A 19343-nucleotide genomic window follows, 5' to 3' on the forward strand; every position below is an offset into this window, starting at 1 on the left:
AGCCATTAAAGGACCTACACTGATACTAAGGTCAACTCCAACCATCACCTGTCTCATTTCAGTTCATAGAAAATCCATCCTTTATTTTCTCAAGTCAAAATCTTGAAGTCGGGCTGGGGATGTGGCTCAAGCGGTAGCGCGCCCGACTGGCATGCGTGTGGCCCGGGTTCGATCCTCAGCACCACATACAAACAAAGATGTTGTGTCCGCTGAGAACTAAATAAATATTAAAAAAAAAAAATCTCTCTCTTTCTCTCTCTCTCCTCTCTCTTTAAAAAAAAAAAAAAAAGAAAAAAAATCTTGAAGTCATCTTGCATTCTTTTCCTTCACACCCTATAATCAAGTCATCAACAAATCTGGTGGCTCCATTTCAAAACACATGAATCTAGGAATTCAGTCACTCCTCATCACTTTTGCTACTATTATCCTGGCCCCAACCACTCTCATTTCTCACACGGACTATCACAGTAACCTCCTAACTGGTTCTCATTTATTATGGCTGAACTGTGTGTTGCCTCTCAAATTCACATATTGAAGATTTAACCCCTACTATTTTAGAAAGTAACTATGTTTAAAGACAGGGTCTTCAGAGGGGTCTTAAAATGAGGACATCGGGTGGCCCTAGTCCAATGTGACTAGTGTCCTTGTAAGAAGAGTTTAGGATACACAGCTACCAAGGATACACACCCAGAGAGTGCAGACAACACGAGGACACAGTGAGACATGGCCCTCAGTGGGTCAAGGAGAGAGATGGAGGAGCCTCAAGAGGAAGAAGGTGGTGTTAGAGGAAGGATGCACTTGCCAGCAGTTCCTCAGAGCCAGACTTACTCAGGGAGGCGAGTAACTAAGGCCACATGGAGAAACTTTAACCACAGAGCTCAGAAAGTCAGAGCAATATAAAAAAAATGTGAACTATGTGCCCCCTGCCTGCAGAGGTACTGTGCCACTGAGGGGAGGGGAAAGAACAAGGCAGAAAAAAAAAAAAAAAAGGATGGGGAAACCTGTGGATCACAGAGGGAGGCTCATCTTTATGGACACAGCTGGTGGGGGAAGTGGCTCAGTGAAAAGCTACACAAAACAGCACGGCCCACAGTTTAGAGGGAATCAAGATCACTGGCCTGGAAACGACCTCAGGCGTGGCCTGGGAGCTATCTATAAATGCTGTACCACTGTAAGCAGGGTCAGAAGTTTGGTAACAGGGATTCGCCTTTTGGGTCCCCTTCTTCCTGGTGTGGGAGGTGGGGGTGTCTTTTCTGCTATCCTTTAATAAAGTTTTCCACTTTCCTCTTAAAAAGAAGACTGGGAACAAAGGAAGTTGCCATGACCTCCAAAGCGTGCCTGAGCCAGAGTGACTGAAACAGGCACAAAGAAAACCGCCTCACACAGGCTCCCCACACCAGATCAGACAGTGTCTTGGTTGCTGGTGCACTGTAGGAGCTACTGGGAAGACACTGACAGTGGCCACACAGGAGCTCTGCACTCCAGGGCCAATTCCTAGTAATTCACTTCCACAGTGGTGAACTGGAAACCTGTGAGATTCTACCAGAGGCCCTAGAGATCCAGAGGCCCAGCAGAGATAGCACATCCCCAGTAACAGGGGGCCTGGATCACATCTCCAATACAGATTTCCAAAGGTCAGCCAAGACTAAAACCCCAACTACTGGGACTTCCAATCAGAACTCAGCACCATCCCTGCTACAGCAGCCCATGGTCGCCAGCACTCCCCAGGCTACCCACCCCTGCTGGACACAGGGAGCCACTACATTGTCTGGCAGTTAGGTGAGGAACACACAGACATTAGACGTGACCCCAGCCCTTGACCCAAAGGTTGCTGAGACAAAAATGAGAACACAACGAACAGAAGTCCATCTCTGTTGACAGTTCTAACCACCAGAGCAGAAAACAAGCCTTTTATTTCTAATTACATGTTTTCTTTTTCCTTATTTATTTTTCCTCCATATTCCATTTATTGTATTTATTTAAAAAATTTTTAACCTTCTAAAATTTTTTCAAACATCATACGATTTTTTACTTTTTTCCACTATGCAAGACTGTGTGCATGTCATGTTGTGTTCTGTGTGGATATGTTCAGAAAATATATATCTGTATAATTTAACTTTCAAATTAGTTGTTTTCTTCTGCACCTATTTGCCGATCGGTTCATACCTTGGTTCTTGTCCCTCTTACTGCCCCTTCTTCACTAACAGACACATTTTCCTGTTCCTTCCACTTCTTGTTTCTTCAGTTGATTTTTCATTCCTTCTTCCTTAGAGTATACATCTGCAAACTATTTCCTTCCTCTCCTTTGTTCACTTTTGAAATATTTCAAATTTTCTTTTGCCTTCCTACCCTATTTTGTAATCCCACTAAATAATAGAATTATATAGTTTATATAATTCCTATCCTATTCACATTGCTGGATTATTAATTCAGTGGACAATGTAGTAGACACCTGCTGTGGAACGCCTGATATAGTTCTGAGTTTTATTGTTGGTAACACTGACCCCACCATTCCAATATAGGGGGTAATTAGTGTTACAGATGTCAAAGTAGACACCAGACATTTATCTCAAGGTTATGCATTTGGTGCTGATGTTAGTGCTATTCCTGGCTCCCTCTTTCTTGTGGGGCAATTCAAGTTCACACAGAAGAGAGTCAAGCAAAGTGATTCTCACCCCACACATAATCTAGCCCCACCTGGGCCTCAACATTACTTCAACTCATAGACGTGGAGAGAGAAAAAAGGCAAACCAACAACCAGGCCCCAAGGAAGAATCACCAGGCATCAATTCATGTACCCAAAACAAAGAGAAGTCCCAGAACAAAAGAGATAACTACACACAAAGGACATGTGTGTAAAAGAAAAAGAGAACACATTCTGAATTGATGTGCAAGTCCAGGACCTCTGACACACCAGGAAACAGGCAAACTAATCTCTCCCAATTTCCCAACAAAAGATCCCACAGACATGGAAGTGGATGAAATTCTAGGAGGATTATAAGAATCTGATTTTTAAAATGTGCAATGAGTTAAAAGAAGATCTAAGGAATAAACTGAGAGCAAATATAAGGGATGAAAGACCATTTCCATAGAGAAATAGAAATATTAAAAGGAAACCAATCAGAACTCCTGGAAATTAAAGACCCACTAAATCATTAAAAATTCACTTGTACATGAACTTGAGGACTCAGTATGCAAAAAAGGGAGAAAGGAAAGAATATGATCAAAATATACAAGAATTCTGGGACGTAATCAAGATGCCAAACCTGAGAGTCATTGAGATAGAAGAGATCTTAGAGACAGAGGCTATGGACATTAAGAACATTTTCAATGAGATAATAACAGAAAATTGTCCCTATATAAAAAATGAGATAGACATCTAAACACAAGAGGCATATGGAACCCCAAACATACCAGATCAAAATGCAAGCTCTCCAAGACACATCAATAAACAAAACTCCTAATGTAGAAAACAAGGAAAGAATATTAAAGCTGCAATACTGAAACATTCAGAAGCAAACAAATAAGGCTCACTTCTTTTTTTTAGTTTTAGGTGGACACAGTATCTTTATATTATTTTTATGTGGTGCTGAGGACTGAACCCAGTGCCTCATACATGCTAGGTGAGCACTCCACCCTGAGCCACAATCCCAGCCCCAATAAGGCTCACTTCTGACTTCTCAACTCAGACCCTGAAGTCAGAGAGGGCTGAGGGCCTTGAATAAGACATTCCAAGCTCTGGGGGGAAAAATTACTAACTATGATTGATACACCCAGCAAAGCTATCTTTCAAAATCGATGGGAAAATAAAAACTTTCCACGACCAGAATAAACTAAAAGAATTACCACCAATCCAGCACTATAAAGAATACTCAAAAGATATACTGCACACTGAGGAACCCACAAACAAATCCTGAAACTCCCAAACAGATGAAGATCAACAGAAGAATAACAACCTGAATGAGAATCTGCTGAGGGCCATTGCCAAGTAGGATTGACGCATGGAAATCCTTGCCCCATGTTAAATGGACTTGCCTTGGAAATTTGCTGTGACCTTGCATGTGTGTTTGAGAAAGGTGACCCTGCTCAATGACCAGAGTGGATCCAGGATTAGGGTGTATCCTGCAGGTTTGAGGAAGTATCCCCGTCCTTGGGTTTAGGGTGTGCACGGTTTAAGACAATAGGAGTTTAGGGAAGTTGGAGGTTGAAGATTATTGCTGCTGGGAGTAGGGCGTGCCTGCTGCCTGAGTTCCTGCTGGAGAGAAAGTATTTAGGACATGAATTGTGCGGGAGATTGGGATTTCCCCAGAACATGTTTGTGTAGAGGCTGGAGTGAGTTCAGGAATAAAGAATTGCTGTTTGAACCTACAAAGCTGCGTGGTGGCTCGTGATCTTGTGCCAAGCCGAGACATTGGCATTTGGCAAGAATCAAGACAGAATTAAATACAGCAAACAAAACAAAATGGCAGGAAACCGTCAACACACATCTATAAACAACACTGAATGTAAATGGTCTCAATACCCCAATTCAAAGAGTTAGGGTAGATTAATGGATCAAAACAACACTCAACTATGTGCGGTTTAAAAGACTCATTTCATAGGCAAAGACACTTCTCACAGGCTGCAGGTAAGGAACAGAAAAACATTCCACACAAAGTCCTGAAACAAGCGTAGTTATACTCTATAGCTGACAAAGATTTCAAGCAAAGATCAAACAGAAGAAACAAAGAAGGCCATGACATCCTGGTAAAGGGAACAATCCAACATGAAGATATAACAACAGAAAATACATATATGTCCCAAATGTCAGTGTTAGCATAATTGCAGCCACCTTCCTTTCCCCCACTCCCACTTTTTGAATACTGTTCTTATTCCCAAGTAATAGAAACTAGCCCAAGACACACACAACCTACTGGTCCGGAGACTAGCTGGTCTCTTCCTGTTCTCTCATTGAGCCATAGGAGACAACTTACCAGGCCCTGAGATGGGAACATACTGGTTTCCCTGTTCTCTCCTTGAGAAGATAAAGGGACCTGCCAGTTTTCTTCTCCCCCCTGCTGAGAGATAGGAAAACTGCCTGTCTTTGTTCCCAAGAAACAAACTTGCCTTCCACAAGCTCAGGGGATGCTCACTTTGTCAGTCAAGGCTAAACCCACCACCCCTAGCCGGTGGCCATGATTCTAGCATATAAAGGTAACATTCAAGGGGGAGTTGCTGTTGCTGTCCCTCTCTTTTGGCACAGCAACCTCGTCAGGCTCCTGAAAATAAACCCACTTCTTATCCCGGGTGTGTGTGATTAGTCCTGAGCCACTTTTCTTTCAAGTGTGCCTAATTACATTAAAAAAAACCTCGACATTAAATTTCAGACAGAACCCAATACAATAATACTGGTGACTTCAACATACCCTATCATCAATAGGTCACCCAAACAAAATCGATAAAGATGTTTCCAACCTAAATAATTCTAAGTCAAATGGACGTAATAGACATTTACAGACCACTTCACCCCCAAACAGCTAAATTTATCTTCTTAGTAGCTCATGAAAACTTTTCCAATAATCATATAGACCATATTCTAGGTTATAATATAAGTCTTAACAAAAAACAAAACAAAAAAAAATCAATGTAATCCTGTATATCCTATCAGACCATAATGGAATTAAACTAGAAGCAATAGCAAGAAAAATTACAGAAATCACATAAACACATGGAGATTGAATAATATTCTTAAAAAAAAAAATCACATGTGAGGTAAGTGTTCAACCTCTGAGCTAAAACCCCAGTCTCTGAATAATATTTTTTAAATGAAGAATGAATTATAGGAAAAAAAAATCAAGAAATTCCTAAAAACAGATGAGAACAGATACAACATATCAAAACCTGTGGGACATTATGAAAACAATTCTAAGAGAAAAATATATAGTATTGAGTGCCCACATTTAAAAAGAGATTCCAAATAAATAAATAATAAGTAAACTATGCTCCACCTGAGACCTTAGAAAAGAACAAACTAATTCCAAAATCAGTAGAAGATAATGTTTTAAGATCAGAGTCAAAATTAATGAAATTGAAATACCACAACAAAAAATACACAAGATCAATACCACTAACAGCAGGTTCTTCAAAAAGATAAAGATAAAAGACTGATAAACTCTTAGCCACACTAAATGAAAGAGAAAAAAGACTCAAATCAACAAAATTAGAAATGAAAAAGGAGATATCACCACAGAAACTCCAGAAATTCAGATTACAGAAATTATTTTGAAAATGTATGCTCCAATAAACTGTAAAATCTAGAAGATACTGACAAATTTCTAGACACATACTACCTGCCCAAATTGAACCTACAAGATAGAGAAAACCCTAAATAGACCAATATCAAGTAATGAAATTGAGAAAGTAATTAAAAGCCTACCAACAAAGAGAAATCTGGGACTAGATGAATTTTCAGCTGAGTTAATTCAGACCTTTAATGAAAAACACACACCAGTCTTTCTCAAATTCCATGAAATTGGAAGGGAGGGAATACTCCCAAATATAACCAAGTATAACCCTGATACCAAAACCAGACAAAGACACATCAAGAAAAGAAAACCACAGACCGATATCCCTGATGAACATAGATGAAAACATTCTTAATAAAATATTAGCAAACTACATTTAAAAAAATCAAGATAATACACCATGATTAAGTGGGTTCATCCCAGGGATGCAAGACTGGTTCAACATACACCTATCAATACACTTAAATAGAACTAAAGATAAGAGTCATATCACATCAATAATGCAAACAAGGCCTTTGTTGTTCACTCTCACCACTCTGCTGAATACAGTACTTGAAATACTAGTCAAAGCAATCATGCAAGAGAAGAAAATTAAGGGATACACATGTGAAAAGAAAAGTCAAATCCTAATAAACTCTACCAGAGGGCTTCTGGTAATAAATGAATTCAGCAAAGTTGCAGGATACAAGATCAACATTCAAAAATTAGTAGCATTCATATATTCCAACAGTGATTCTGCTGAGAAAGAAATCAAGAAAACTATCTCATTCACAATAACCTCAAAAGAAATCAAATACTGGAGAATCAATCTAATCAAGGAGGTGAAAGATCTCTACAGTGAAAAATTATAGAGCACTGAAGAAAAAAACTAAAGATGACCTTAGAAAACAGAAAGACTTCCCATGTTCTTTAGTAGACAGAATATTGTCAAAATGGCCAAATTACAAAAGTTATATACACATTCAATGTAATTGCCATCAAAATACCAATGACATTCTTCAGAGAATCAGGAAAAAAAAATCCTTAAATTCATTTAGAAGAATCAGAGACCCAGAATAGCCAAAGCAATACTGAATAAGACAGAGAAGTCATCACAATACCTAATCTCAATTTATACTACAGACCTATAGTAACAAAAATAGCATGGTATTGGTATCAAAACAGACATGAAGAAATAGGAACAGAACAGAGGACACACAGACAAACTCTCAAACTTACAGTCATCTGATAATTGACAAAGGTGCCAAATATACATGTTGAAAAAAGAGACTTTTTAACAAATTGTGTTGGGAAAGCTAGACATACATATATAGAAGAATAAAGCTAAATCTCTACCTCAATGACTGGGCAAATGAACTAAACAGAGATTTCTCAAGAAAAGGAAAGCAAATGTTCAAAAATATAAGAAAAAATATCCAACATCTCTAGCAACCATAGAAATGCAAACCAAAGCTACACTAAGATTTCATCTCACTCCTCAGAATGGCAATTATCAAGAATACAAATAATAAATACTAGCAATGACGTGGTGAAAAGGCACACACATACATTGTTGGCGGGTTACAAATTAACACAACCACTCTGGAAAGTAGTTTGGAGATTCCTCAAAAAACTACAAATGGAACCACCATACTATCTAGTTATCCCACTCCTCAGTGTTTGTCTCAAAGAACTAAAATCAGCATACCAAAATGATCCAGTCACATTAATGTTCAGAGCAGCACAATTCACAATAGCCAAGTTATGGAACCAGCCCAGATGTAATGTTCAGAGCAGCACAATTCACAATAGCCAAGTTATGGAACCAGCCCAGATGTCCATCAATAGATGAGTAGATTAAGAAAATGTGTCTTATGTACACAATGGAGTTTTAGTCAGCCATAAATAAGAATAAAATAATGGCATTTTCCTGGTGAATGGGTGGAAATTATTATTTCATGATAAATGAAATAAGCCAGTCTCAGAAAATCAAGGGTTTAATGCTTTTCTTATTAGATGCATATACAAACACACCACAGGCAATTTTACTTTTATGGATATGTAGACAGAACCAACCAAAATTAAATAAATGAGTGAAAGGAATGTCAGTAGAGGAGGAAAATTGGCGAGGGGGAAGAGAGAAAGAAGGAGAATTGGGGATGGTGAAGAGAAAAGGGGGGTGGAACGGAAACTGTGATAAAACTCCATGACGTATGATTTTGTCAAAATGAATCCAACTACTATGTACAAGCATAATCTTCCAATTGAAAGAAGGAAAGAAAAGACTAAAAACAAACCCTTACAAGAAACTTCATCTTGGATTTCTAGTCTTCAAAACAACACATTTTGTTGTTTAAGGCACTAGTCCCCAGCATCTTGTCATTGCAGTCCCAGCAATCCAACACATCCTTGAGCCCCTGCCCTCCCAATACTTTAATTCTCAACCCTGCAGCCAGTGTAACCTCACTGTCTTCAATGGTGTCCTCTCCCACTGGGATCTCACAATGGCCCAGGAGGTTGAGTTGCCTTCCCAGTCCCTGTGACTGTCTCTCTTAGCTCCTTTCTTACTCTTCTCTTTGTGTGTTCTAATTCAGCCATGATTGTCGGAAGCCATGATGGGCTGTGTGTGGTCTACATTGGCACCGCAGCCTAGTGAATAGGAAAATCTGGTGCCTGGGAACTTCCAGTGGACATTTCCTCTGGCTGACTGCTGAGACACATGGTGAGCCCTATTCAAGCTCTGCCCCAAGTCCCACACAGCACCAGAGATGGGGTGGCCTGCTGCAGCCACACAGCCTCTCAGAAAGGGGTGTGACCTGCCCAGATGCCAATCAACCTGTTGACTACAAGACACCAAGAAGCAAGATTCCACCCCTGAAACCTCACCCCTGACTTTGATGGACTCCATTAATAAACCACAGGAATCATTTTCTAATTGTCCAGCTCCAGTTCCTATGTGGGCTGGATCTTTCAGGCACTCCAAGCTCCCTTTGGTGGTTGCACGCCTGTAATCCCAGCAGCTCAGGAGGCTAAGACAGGAGGATCATGAATTCACAGCCAGCCTCAGCAACAGCGATGTACTAAACAACTCAGAAAGACCCTGTCTCTAAATAAAAATACAAAATAGGGCTGGGGATGTGGCTCAATGTCCCTGAGTTCAATCCCCAGTACCTCCCATTCCCCCCCAAAACTATTCTTTTTGACTCTTTGTCTTTGGTTTCTAATTATTCTAGACTTTAATGTCTTAGGTGGCTTACATGCTCCTGAACAGGAAGAAGAACCCCCTAATGAGGCACTGGCCGCCTCCCCATAATGACTACTTCCCAGTTGTTCCTCATCCAGACACACTCCACTTGGAGCTGTTGCCCTTCTATTCTGTCTACAGCCTTCCTCCTCCAGCTACTTGCATGGCTCCTCTCAGTTCCTTCAATGACCATGTCTTCACCTATACTCCAGCATTACCTATGTCCCTATACCATTTTACTTTTCTCCATGGTCCTTATTGCCTCTTAACATACTATATAAAGTGGCTCCTGAATTGTGCCCAGCCAGACTGCGGCATTTGGTGGCCCACACGCACCTGTATCCAGTAGCCTATTAAATTCATGTCCTTGAATATTTAGTTTTAGCATGGGGCGAGAACCTAAATTTAAAGAAAGCATAGCCCAATCTACACCTGTGGAGCCTAATCCCCTGGAACCTCTTTCTACAATATGACTGGAAAATTTATCATGTAGGCTGGGTATTATTAGTAACTGTGCTATTCTATCTCCTGGTGAAATTACTGATATACCCTTTGGAGAACTGGCTATAATTTTTATTTCACCTTTATAATCGGGATCAATTACCCCAGGACTTATCATGATAAGTCCTTTTAGAGTAGAAGAACTGCGTCCCAATAATAAGCCTACTGTTCCTTTGGGAAGAGGTCCTTTTACTCCTGTGGGAATGATCTGAACTCCCATCTCTGGCGTTAGTACTGTTCTGGCGGAGGTGCAGATGTCCAATCCTGTGCTTCCTCTGGTTTGTCTAGTGAGAGTTTTAATGGACAATGTGTCCTAGGCACTACCCTGATGGGGTTGCTGGGTTCCTCCAGTGCTCCGTATATTTGTGGTCTTGGGCCCCAGAGCATTGGGCTCCCCTGTCCATTTTTTGGCAATGGAGCCCGATGCCTTTCTCCACGATATCGTGGGTAAACACCTGGTCCTTGTTCCTTTTTGAAAATGGAGTACCCTCTATGGTGGTTTGAGAATGGCATTCATTAGCCCAATGTCTCCCTCTATGGCATCGTAGGCAAATACCCGGTATTCTACTCTTTTGATACCTAGTTTTGTTAAACCCTTCTCCTATGGGGCAATTCCTGTTTGTCCTGTTTACAATTGTAGCATGTTTTTGGCCTGGCATCTAAAACCTGTTGTACTGCAGCTGCCACGATTTGCCCTTGTTCATTAATGTCTCTACATAATTTAATATATGTGTTTAAATCTTCATGTTTCCATGGTCTAACGACTTCTCTGCACCAACGATTTGCTTGCTCATAAGCCAGTTGTTTTATTAATGGCATTGCTTATTCTGTATTCCCAAAAACTCTGGTAGCTGTTTGAATAAGCCTATCTACAAATTCAGCGTAAGGTTCATTAGCTCCTTGTATTACCTTAGATAATTGACTTTGTAAACCTCCATGTCCTTGTAAAGTCTTCCATGCCTTAACTGCATCTGCAGCAATTTGTGAGTATACGCCAGGATCATATGCAATTTGTTGCTGCTGATCCTCATAAGGTCCCTTTCCTAACAACATATCTAGATTTCTCTGAGGATAACCAGCTGCTGCATTTCGCCTAGCCGTCTCATTGCAAAATTCCTCATTGGCAACCTTCTATAACAGGTATTGTCCTTCATTTAGCACAGCTTTACACATATTAGCCCAATCTGCTGGTATCATGTCCAAGTTGGTAATGGATTCGACCAAGCTTACAGTGAAGGGTGCTTGAGGACCATAGGTTGTTATAGCCTCTTTTAGCTGCTTCACTGTTTTGAAATTTAAAGCATGGTGAATTTGCTGCCCTCCTGCCTACTCAAATACAGGGCATGTTAATATTTGAGATCCTGTCTCAGGATCTCATCTATCAACTGCGGGGGTTAGGGTCCTCCCAGCATATGGAGGTGGTGTTGTTGGTTGGACACTTACATCCTCTGGTGATAGAAAGGTGTGAGTAGCAGTCTCCTGTTGTAACTTTTCCCCCTGATGGCTTTTTCTGCTCTAAACTTTCTTCCTCTGTCTGACTAGCTCGAGAGACCTTCTCTTTTACTTGAATTTTTCCTTTTTTTTTTTTTTTAAAGAGAGAGTGAGAGAGAGAGAGAGAGAGAGAGAGAGAGAGAGAGAGAGAGAGAGAGAGAGAGAATTTTTAATATTTATTTTTTAGTTCTCGGCGGACACAACATCTTTGTTTGTATGTGGTGCTGAGGATCGAACCCGGGCCGCACGCATGCCAGGCGAGCGCGCTGCCTCTTGAGCCACATCCTCAGCCCCATGAATTTTTCTACTATAATACAACTCAACAAGATAACGCCAAACAAAACTGAAACAGAGTGAAACAAAATTGGAACAACAAAAAATCATTATATCAGCCTTTCTATCCTCCTGAAATGTCCATCCGTCCTTTCTCCCTATCTGTTCCTCAGATATGAGTGGTTTTTCTTCCATCTTACACATCCCCAGGGACAGGCAACTTAAAATAAAACAAAAGTGAAGCAAAACAAAAGAAGAATCTTAAAATGGCTACCCATCCTCTTGCCCTGCCCTCAGGGGCGAGCAGTTTACCTTATCACTTACCCTCAGTCATTCCTGTATGGGCCACCAAATGCCACAGTCTGGCTGGGCACAATTCAGGAGTCACTTGTCAAAGGAAACGAACTTTATTTTTAGAACACACACCAAACCACACAGCTCTTCAGGAAAACCCTCAGAGCCAAACTGCCACCACTGGCTTCCCACAAGCCTCTCTACCTCCCCAACTCCTCCTGCTCTTGAGGCCAATTGGCCGGGTTGTGTGGGTGGAGCCAAAAAAGCCCCCCAGTGAGCAGCTCCAGTGGTCTGAAAGGGCGGGGAAACAGCCCAATGAGCATCACCACAGAGGAGCCAATCAGTTGGCAGCTAGAAGTTTGCTGGGGCCACTGTGAGCCAATCATCAGCTGACAGCTGGAAATTTTCTGGGTTCTGGAAGTTTGCTGGGGCCCCTTCGGCTGTGGCTCTCAACAATATAATTCCCTTATTAGTTTACTGTCTGTTAAAATTTGGAAAGGGCGCTTATTTTGTTTGGTGCTCTTTCTCCAGTATAAAGTGCTAGGCATAAAGTTAGTGCTTAACAATGTGCTGTGCATGAATGATTCTCATTGAAATTTGACTCACTCCTTACCTGATAAGGAGAAAGGACCAAAATGTTACAGGCATAGGCCTGGGAGAGAGAAGGTACATTTCAAAAGACTGAAGAAACTTTAGCTTACCTAGAATCTAGAGGAAGAAAAGCTGCATTTACTTCCTGGTCCTGAGAATTTGATTTCTCAAGGCAGATAGCATTCTGTAAAACACAAGGACATGAAAAGAACAAAAAGCTGTAAGTGGGAGGATTCATCATTAGCTCATTTATTCTCAAAGGATCTAACAATGGGGGGGAGGAGATAAATTTTTTGTATGTAATCCCTCAAACTCAACTGTGTAGAGAATAACCATACTCCTAAACCATCCCATATAACTCTTAAAAAAAAAAAGAAGGACAAAAATAAAACTAGAGAAAAGAAAAGCAAAACTAATTATAAATAAAAATCCTGCTTATTTTGAAAATCTTAAAAGAAACAGATAAACCATTAGGTAAGTTAAGAAAAAAAGAGGGAAAGCACATTTACAAAACAAAAAGGATAAGCAAGAATAACCACTGAAACAGAAACAGGCAGACAGTGTTCCAGATCTCTGCCTAAATAAACATGATTACTTATGAAATATACTGCTTTCTCAAGAAACATAATTTATCAAAAATCAACCCTACTAGATATAGAAAGCTTTAAAATACCGACTTGCACAGACTAATCGTAACAGATTATTTCACAAGGGAAATTTAACAAATCTAAAAACACCAAATAAGCCCACTGATTCAAAAATGTTTTTGGAAGACTGAAAATGAATAAAAAAATCATAACATTTTGTATGTGAAATAAAAATAACACTGACAACTAAATCCAATGAAGAGAGCACAAAAATATTTATAGCCCAACATCACTATTAATGAGAAATACTAACAAAGATCAACGTCACATTAATAAAATAATACCCCATGAACAAGTAGGATTTATTTAAGGAATGCAAGATTGGGTCAGTATCAGGAAATCCTTCAACATTTGGCAGCCTATTAACATAATACTTCATATTAATAGATCTATGGAGAAAAACCATACAATTATCTCCACAGATGCTGCACAATTATTCACAACAGAAACAACATTCATTCTTGCTGAAAACACCCTGAGTAGGAATTAATGAACACTGGTTTCTAACATGAAAAAATATAAATTGATTAATCTAAGCCCAGTAGCTTAAGTGAAAAAAATCTGGCATCATCTCCATTAACATCCAGAGCCAAGCCAAGGGCTGGGTGCAGTGACACATGCCTGTAATCTCAGCTCCCTGGGGGGGGAGGCTGAGGCCAAAGGTTCAATAAGTCCAAGATCAGTTTTAGCAAAGAAAAGAAAAGGGGATAAAGGGAAAAAAAGGACTGAGGATATATCACAGCGATAGAGCACTTGCCTGGATTGCAAGGCCCCAAACTGTTCAATACCCAGCACCACTTAAGAAAAACAAACAAACAAACAAACAAACAAAAAAAAACCCACAAAAACAAAAACATGGTATTGGCACCAAAACAGAAATATAGATCAGTAGTAGAGAATAGAGGACACAGAGACAAACCCACATAAATACAGTTATCTTATACTAGACAAAGGTGTCAAAAACATTCACTGGAGAAAAGCTGGCCTATTCAATAAATGGTGCTGGGAAAATTGGAAATCCACATGCAACAAAATGAAATTAAACCCTTCTCTCTCACCATGCACAAAATTCAACTCAAAGTGGATCAAGGACCTAGGAAATAGACCAGAGACACTGTGCCTAAAAGAAGAAAAAGTAGGCCTAAATCTTCATAATGTCAGCTTAGGAGGACCTGACTTTCTTTCTTTTAATATTTATTTTTTAGTTTTAGATAGGCACAATATCTTTATTTTATATTTATGTGGTACGGAGGATTGAATCCAGTGTCTCATGCAAGCACTCTACCACTGAGCCACTACCCCAGCCCCAGGATCTGACTTTCTTAATAAGACTCCTAAAGCACAAGAAGTAAAATCAAGAATGAAATAAATGAGATGGATTCAAATTAAAAAGCTGCTTCTCAGCAAAAGAAACAATAACGTGAAGAGAAAGCCTACAGAATGGGAGACAATCTTTACCACATGTACCTCAGATACAGCATTAATCTCCAGGATACACAAAGAACTCAAAAACTTAACACCAAAAAAATCAAATAACCCAATCAATAAATGGGCTAAGGAACTGAACAGACACTTTACAAAAGAAGAAATGCAATCAATAAACAAATATATGAAAAAAATGTTCAAAATCTTTAGCAATTAGAGAAATGCAAATCAAAACTATCTCACCCCAGTCAGAATGGCAATTATCAAGAATACAAACAACAATAAATGTGGCAAGGTACACTCACATGTTGTTGGTTGGACTGCAAATTGGTGCAACCACCATGGAAAGGAGTGTGGAGATTCCTTAGAAAACTTGGAATGGAACCATCATTTGACCCAGCTATCCCACTCCTCAGTTTATACCCAAAGGACTTAAAATCAGCATACTACAGTGACGCAGCCACATCAATGTTTATAGCAGCTCAAGTCACAATAGCTAAACTATGGAACCAACCTAAGTGCCCTTCAACAGATGAATGGATAAAGAAAGTGTGGAACATATACACAATGAAATATTACTCAAAGAAGATTGAAATTATGGCATTTGCTGGTAAATGGATGGAACTGGAGAATATCATGATAATTAAAAAAGCCAATCCCCTCAAAAACAAAGGCTGAATGTTTTCTCTGATATGTGGATGCTAATTCACAATAAGGGGAGGGTGAGCTAGGTAAGAACAGAGTTACTTTAGATTAGATAAAGGGGAGTGAGAGGAGGGGGTACAGGGGTGGGAAGGCTAGTAGAATGAAACAGATATTATTACATATGACTATACGACAAGTGTCATTCTACAACATGTATAATCAGAAGAATGAGAAATATGCTCCATTTATGTATGATATATCAAAGTGCTTAAATGTATTGTACTGTCATGTATAACTAATTAGAACAAATTTTTAAAAAACTAAAAAAAAAAAAAAAGACTTAATATAAAGCTACAGTAATCAAGACAGGGTACCAGTGACAGACAAATAGATCAACGGAACAGAACAGAGAAGCTAAAGAGATACACATTTACTATAATTAGCCAATCTTTAATAAAGGAGAAAAGGAAATATAATAGAGAAAAGACAACTTTTCAAAAATGGCATTGGAATGACTGGACATGCAAAATATTAACCTGGACACAAAATTTACATCTTTTATAGAAATTAACTTAAAATGGATCATACAATGAATAGATGGATACATAAAATGTCTTACCTACAAATAGTGAAATATTATTCAGCTTTACAGAAAAAGAAATGCTTTGATTTGAAACCACACAGATGAATCTGGAGGAAAATGTTAACTGAGTTAAGGCAGACACAGAAGGAAAGATTCCACCCAATGTTGCTACTACAGAGTGTAAAAAAGCTAAAACTAAATTCATTTTACTTCAGAAAGCAAAGTGGGTGTTTACTAGTGGCTCAGTAGAAGAAGTTGGGTTGATGTTAGTTGAAGATACAGAATTTCACTTAGGAATTAAGTTTAAGAGATCTATTACTATGTCCTGGTGACTATAGTTATTAATAGTCAATAAAGTGATATTTAAAAATTTCTGAGTGGATGCTTGCCACAAGAAAATATGTGCATAATACATTAATTAAACACCGACTTAGCCATTCCCTGATGTATGTGTGTATGTATATACATCTCAAACATCATCTTGTACATTAATAAACACACACAAATTTTAACTGTTAAATAAATTAGTTTTTAAAAATTGACTTAAATCTAAAGGTAAAACACAGAATTATAAAATTTCTAAGATAACATAAAAGAATCACTAGATAACTATGGATAAGGATAATACCAAAGGCACAATCCATGGAAGCAAACTGATAAGATGAATTTCATTAAAATGAAAACCCCTCCATTCTGCAAAAGACACTGTCAAGAAAATGAGAAGACAAACCACACTTGAAGGAAACACCTGAAGACGACAAATCTGATAAGAACCAATTTTATACACACATACACATACACACACACACACACACACACACACACACACACACATTTGTATAATTCAATAAGAAGCCAGGTGCTGCACTGGTACAGAGCCTGTAATCCTAGCTACTGGGAAGGCTGACACAGCAGGATCACAAGTTCAAGGTCAGCCTGGTCAACTAGTGAGACCCAGTCTCAAAATAAAATGGGCTAGGGATATAGCTCCGTGGTAGAGTGCTTGCCTAATAGGCATAAGGCCCTGAGTTCAGCACCCAGTACCGCAAGAAAACAAACCAAAAAAAAAAAAAAACCCCAAAACAAAAAAAACCCTACAAGAAAAAAATAGAGAAGACATAAAAGACATTTTTTTAAAGAAGACACACAAGTCACCACTTGTAAGCATATGAACAGATGCTCAACACCCTATATTATCAGGGAGCTACAAATTAAAGCAGCAACGAGGTACTACTACACATCCATTAGCATGGCTGAAAATCAAATGCTGGTGAGACTGTGGGAGGAACATACACTAGCCCAATAATCACAAACCCCGATTTTTACCTGAGTGAGCTGAAAAGCACTGTCCACACAAAAAGCTGCATACAAATGTTTATAGCAGTTTTATTCATAATTGTTAAAACATGAACGTAACCAAGATATTTTTCAGTAAGTGAATGAATAAATAAAGAGTGGTACATCTAAATAACAGATTATTATAGTACTAAAAAGAAGAGGTTAAACCACAGAAAGACATGGAGGAATATTCCTAAATTAAAGAAGTTATCTAAAAAAACTACATGCTATGTGATTCCAACTATACGACATTCTAGAAAGGTGAAAGTAAGGAATCAGTAAAAAAGTTCAATGGTTACCTGGTGAGAAGGGAGGGATAAATAGGTAGAGCACAGCCATTTAGAACAAAGGGAAGACAAAGACCTATATACATCTGTCAAAATCCCAAAGCATACAACATGAAAGCGAACCTTAACGTAAACTATGCAGTCTGTGTGATGACAACATGGCAACACAGGTTCACTCCAGGCAGGGTTCACCAATGCACCACTCCAGGATGGGGCTTCAGCAGAGGGAGACCCTGTGCTACATGCATTTTGGAGGGGACTCTCCATATTCATTGATTAGTATAACCAAACATAACAAAGTACTATGCAGATATAAGAAAGAATTGAGTGAAATCTTTATGAACAAAGTAGAGTGACTTCTACCATATTTTAAAAAGAAAAGTGCAAAAAAATGCCATCTTTTATGTAAGAAAGAAGAAATTTAAAACTATATGAATGTCTATATGGCCAAAAAGAAATTAAGAAAAGATAAACAATTAAAAACCAAATGTGTTTGTATTTCAAATGAATAACAACCATCAAGAAAAGGGTAGAACAAGGCTTAAACACAGTAAAGCAGTGCTGGGATTATATAAATTCAAACTAAAGATAAATAGCCACAAGCAACTACAGAGAGCCCAGCGCAACACAAACGTCTGTAATCCTTCAGCCCGGGAGGCTGAGACAGGAGGATTTCGTGTTCAAAGCTAGCCTGATTTCAAAGCCAGTTTCCGCAACTCAGAGAGACTCTGTCTCTAAATAAAATATAAAAAAGGGCTGGGGGGAGGGACAGAAGGGGAGGGGAGATGGTAGGAAAGAAGGTGGAATGAGGCCAACATCATTACTCTAGGTACATATATGATTATACGAATGGTGCAACTCTACTTTGTGTACAACCAGAGAAGTGAAAAATGGTGTTTCATTTGTGTACTATGAATCAAAATGCATTCTGCTGTGATGTATAACTAATTAGAATAAATAGATTCATTAAAAAATTACCAAACTAATTGGTATTTTTGTTTTCTTTCCTCATGGTGGTAGGATATACTAGTTAAACATTCATCCTGGGATTAAACAAATAAGTAAATGTGGATGTGCTACAGGGTAAAAATGCCACCCAGATTCCCCACTGTCAGGGAAATTACAGATACAGAAAACGTTAGGATGAATTCTACTGTTTAACTGGAATCAGAGATAGGTATCAGAACGAGTTCAGAACTTCAAGTACACAGAGAGAAGACAGGAAGGTACTGTATGTGTGAAATGGCTGTGGTTTTTTTCCTAGTAATGTCTGCTAAAAAGTCACAGAAATAAAATCCTAGTGGCAATGAATACACCAAGACCAAGATTTTGGTTTCTCCATGGAAAGGAAACAGAGGATTCCTTGGAAAATGGCTGATTATAGGGTTGGAAGCTATAAGATGAGGTTGGAATAGCCTGTTGGGCCAGAAAGTAAGGAAGTACTCAAAAAGCAATGATGTACCACAACAACCCAGGAACTGAGATGAAGGAGCTGCCACCATGCAAATCTAAAAGACACAGTAGAACAAAACAAGTCATGACAGCAGTGAAGTAACACAAGAATCCAGGCATCTGTACTCACAGAGGAATAAATAAGTGGAAAGATGGTCTCTTACATAGAAAAGCCAGCAATTACATGTAAAAGAAATGGTGGAATTTTTTAAAAATCACCATGTCTAATCAAAAGAAGAGTACTGTCTCAGACAATAGTCTAGTTAGTGAAAAGTGACTACATGATCAAGTGACTATGATGATCAAGAT

General features: G+C 39.0%; 1 protein-coding gene across 3 annotated transcripts in view; it reads right to left on the minus strand.

The window, feature by feature from the left end:
* The window catches only part of Znf322 (zinc finger protein 322), a 31910-nt gene that overhangs the window by 7552 nt on the left and 5015 nt on the right, over window positions 1-19343 (minus strand). For all 3 annotated transcript variants that reach the window (XM_013363649.4, XM_021734411.3, XM_005337071.5), the window contains one exon: window positions 12768-12841. The gene's annotated coding sequence lies outside the window, so the exon portion shown is untranslated. The remainder of the gene's footprint in view (window positions 1-12767; window positions 12842-19343) is intronic.

The sequence above is a fragment of the Ictidomys tridecemlineatus genome, chromosome 8 (assembly GCF_052094955.1).
Source record: "Ictidomys tridecemlineatus isolate mIctTri1 chromosome 8, mIctTri1.hap1, whole genome shotgun sequence".
Lineage (NCBI taxonomy): Eukaryota > Metazoa > Chordata > Mammalia > Rodentia > Sciuridae > Ictidomys > Ictidomys tridecemlineatus.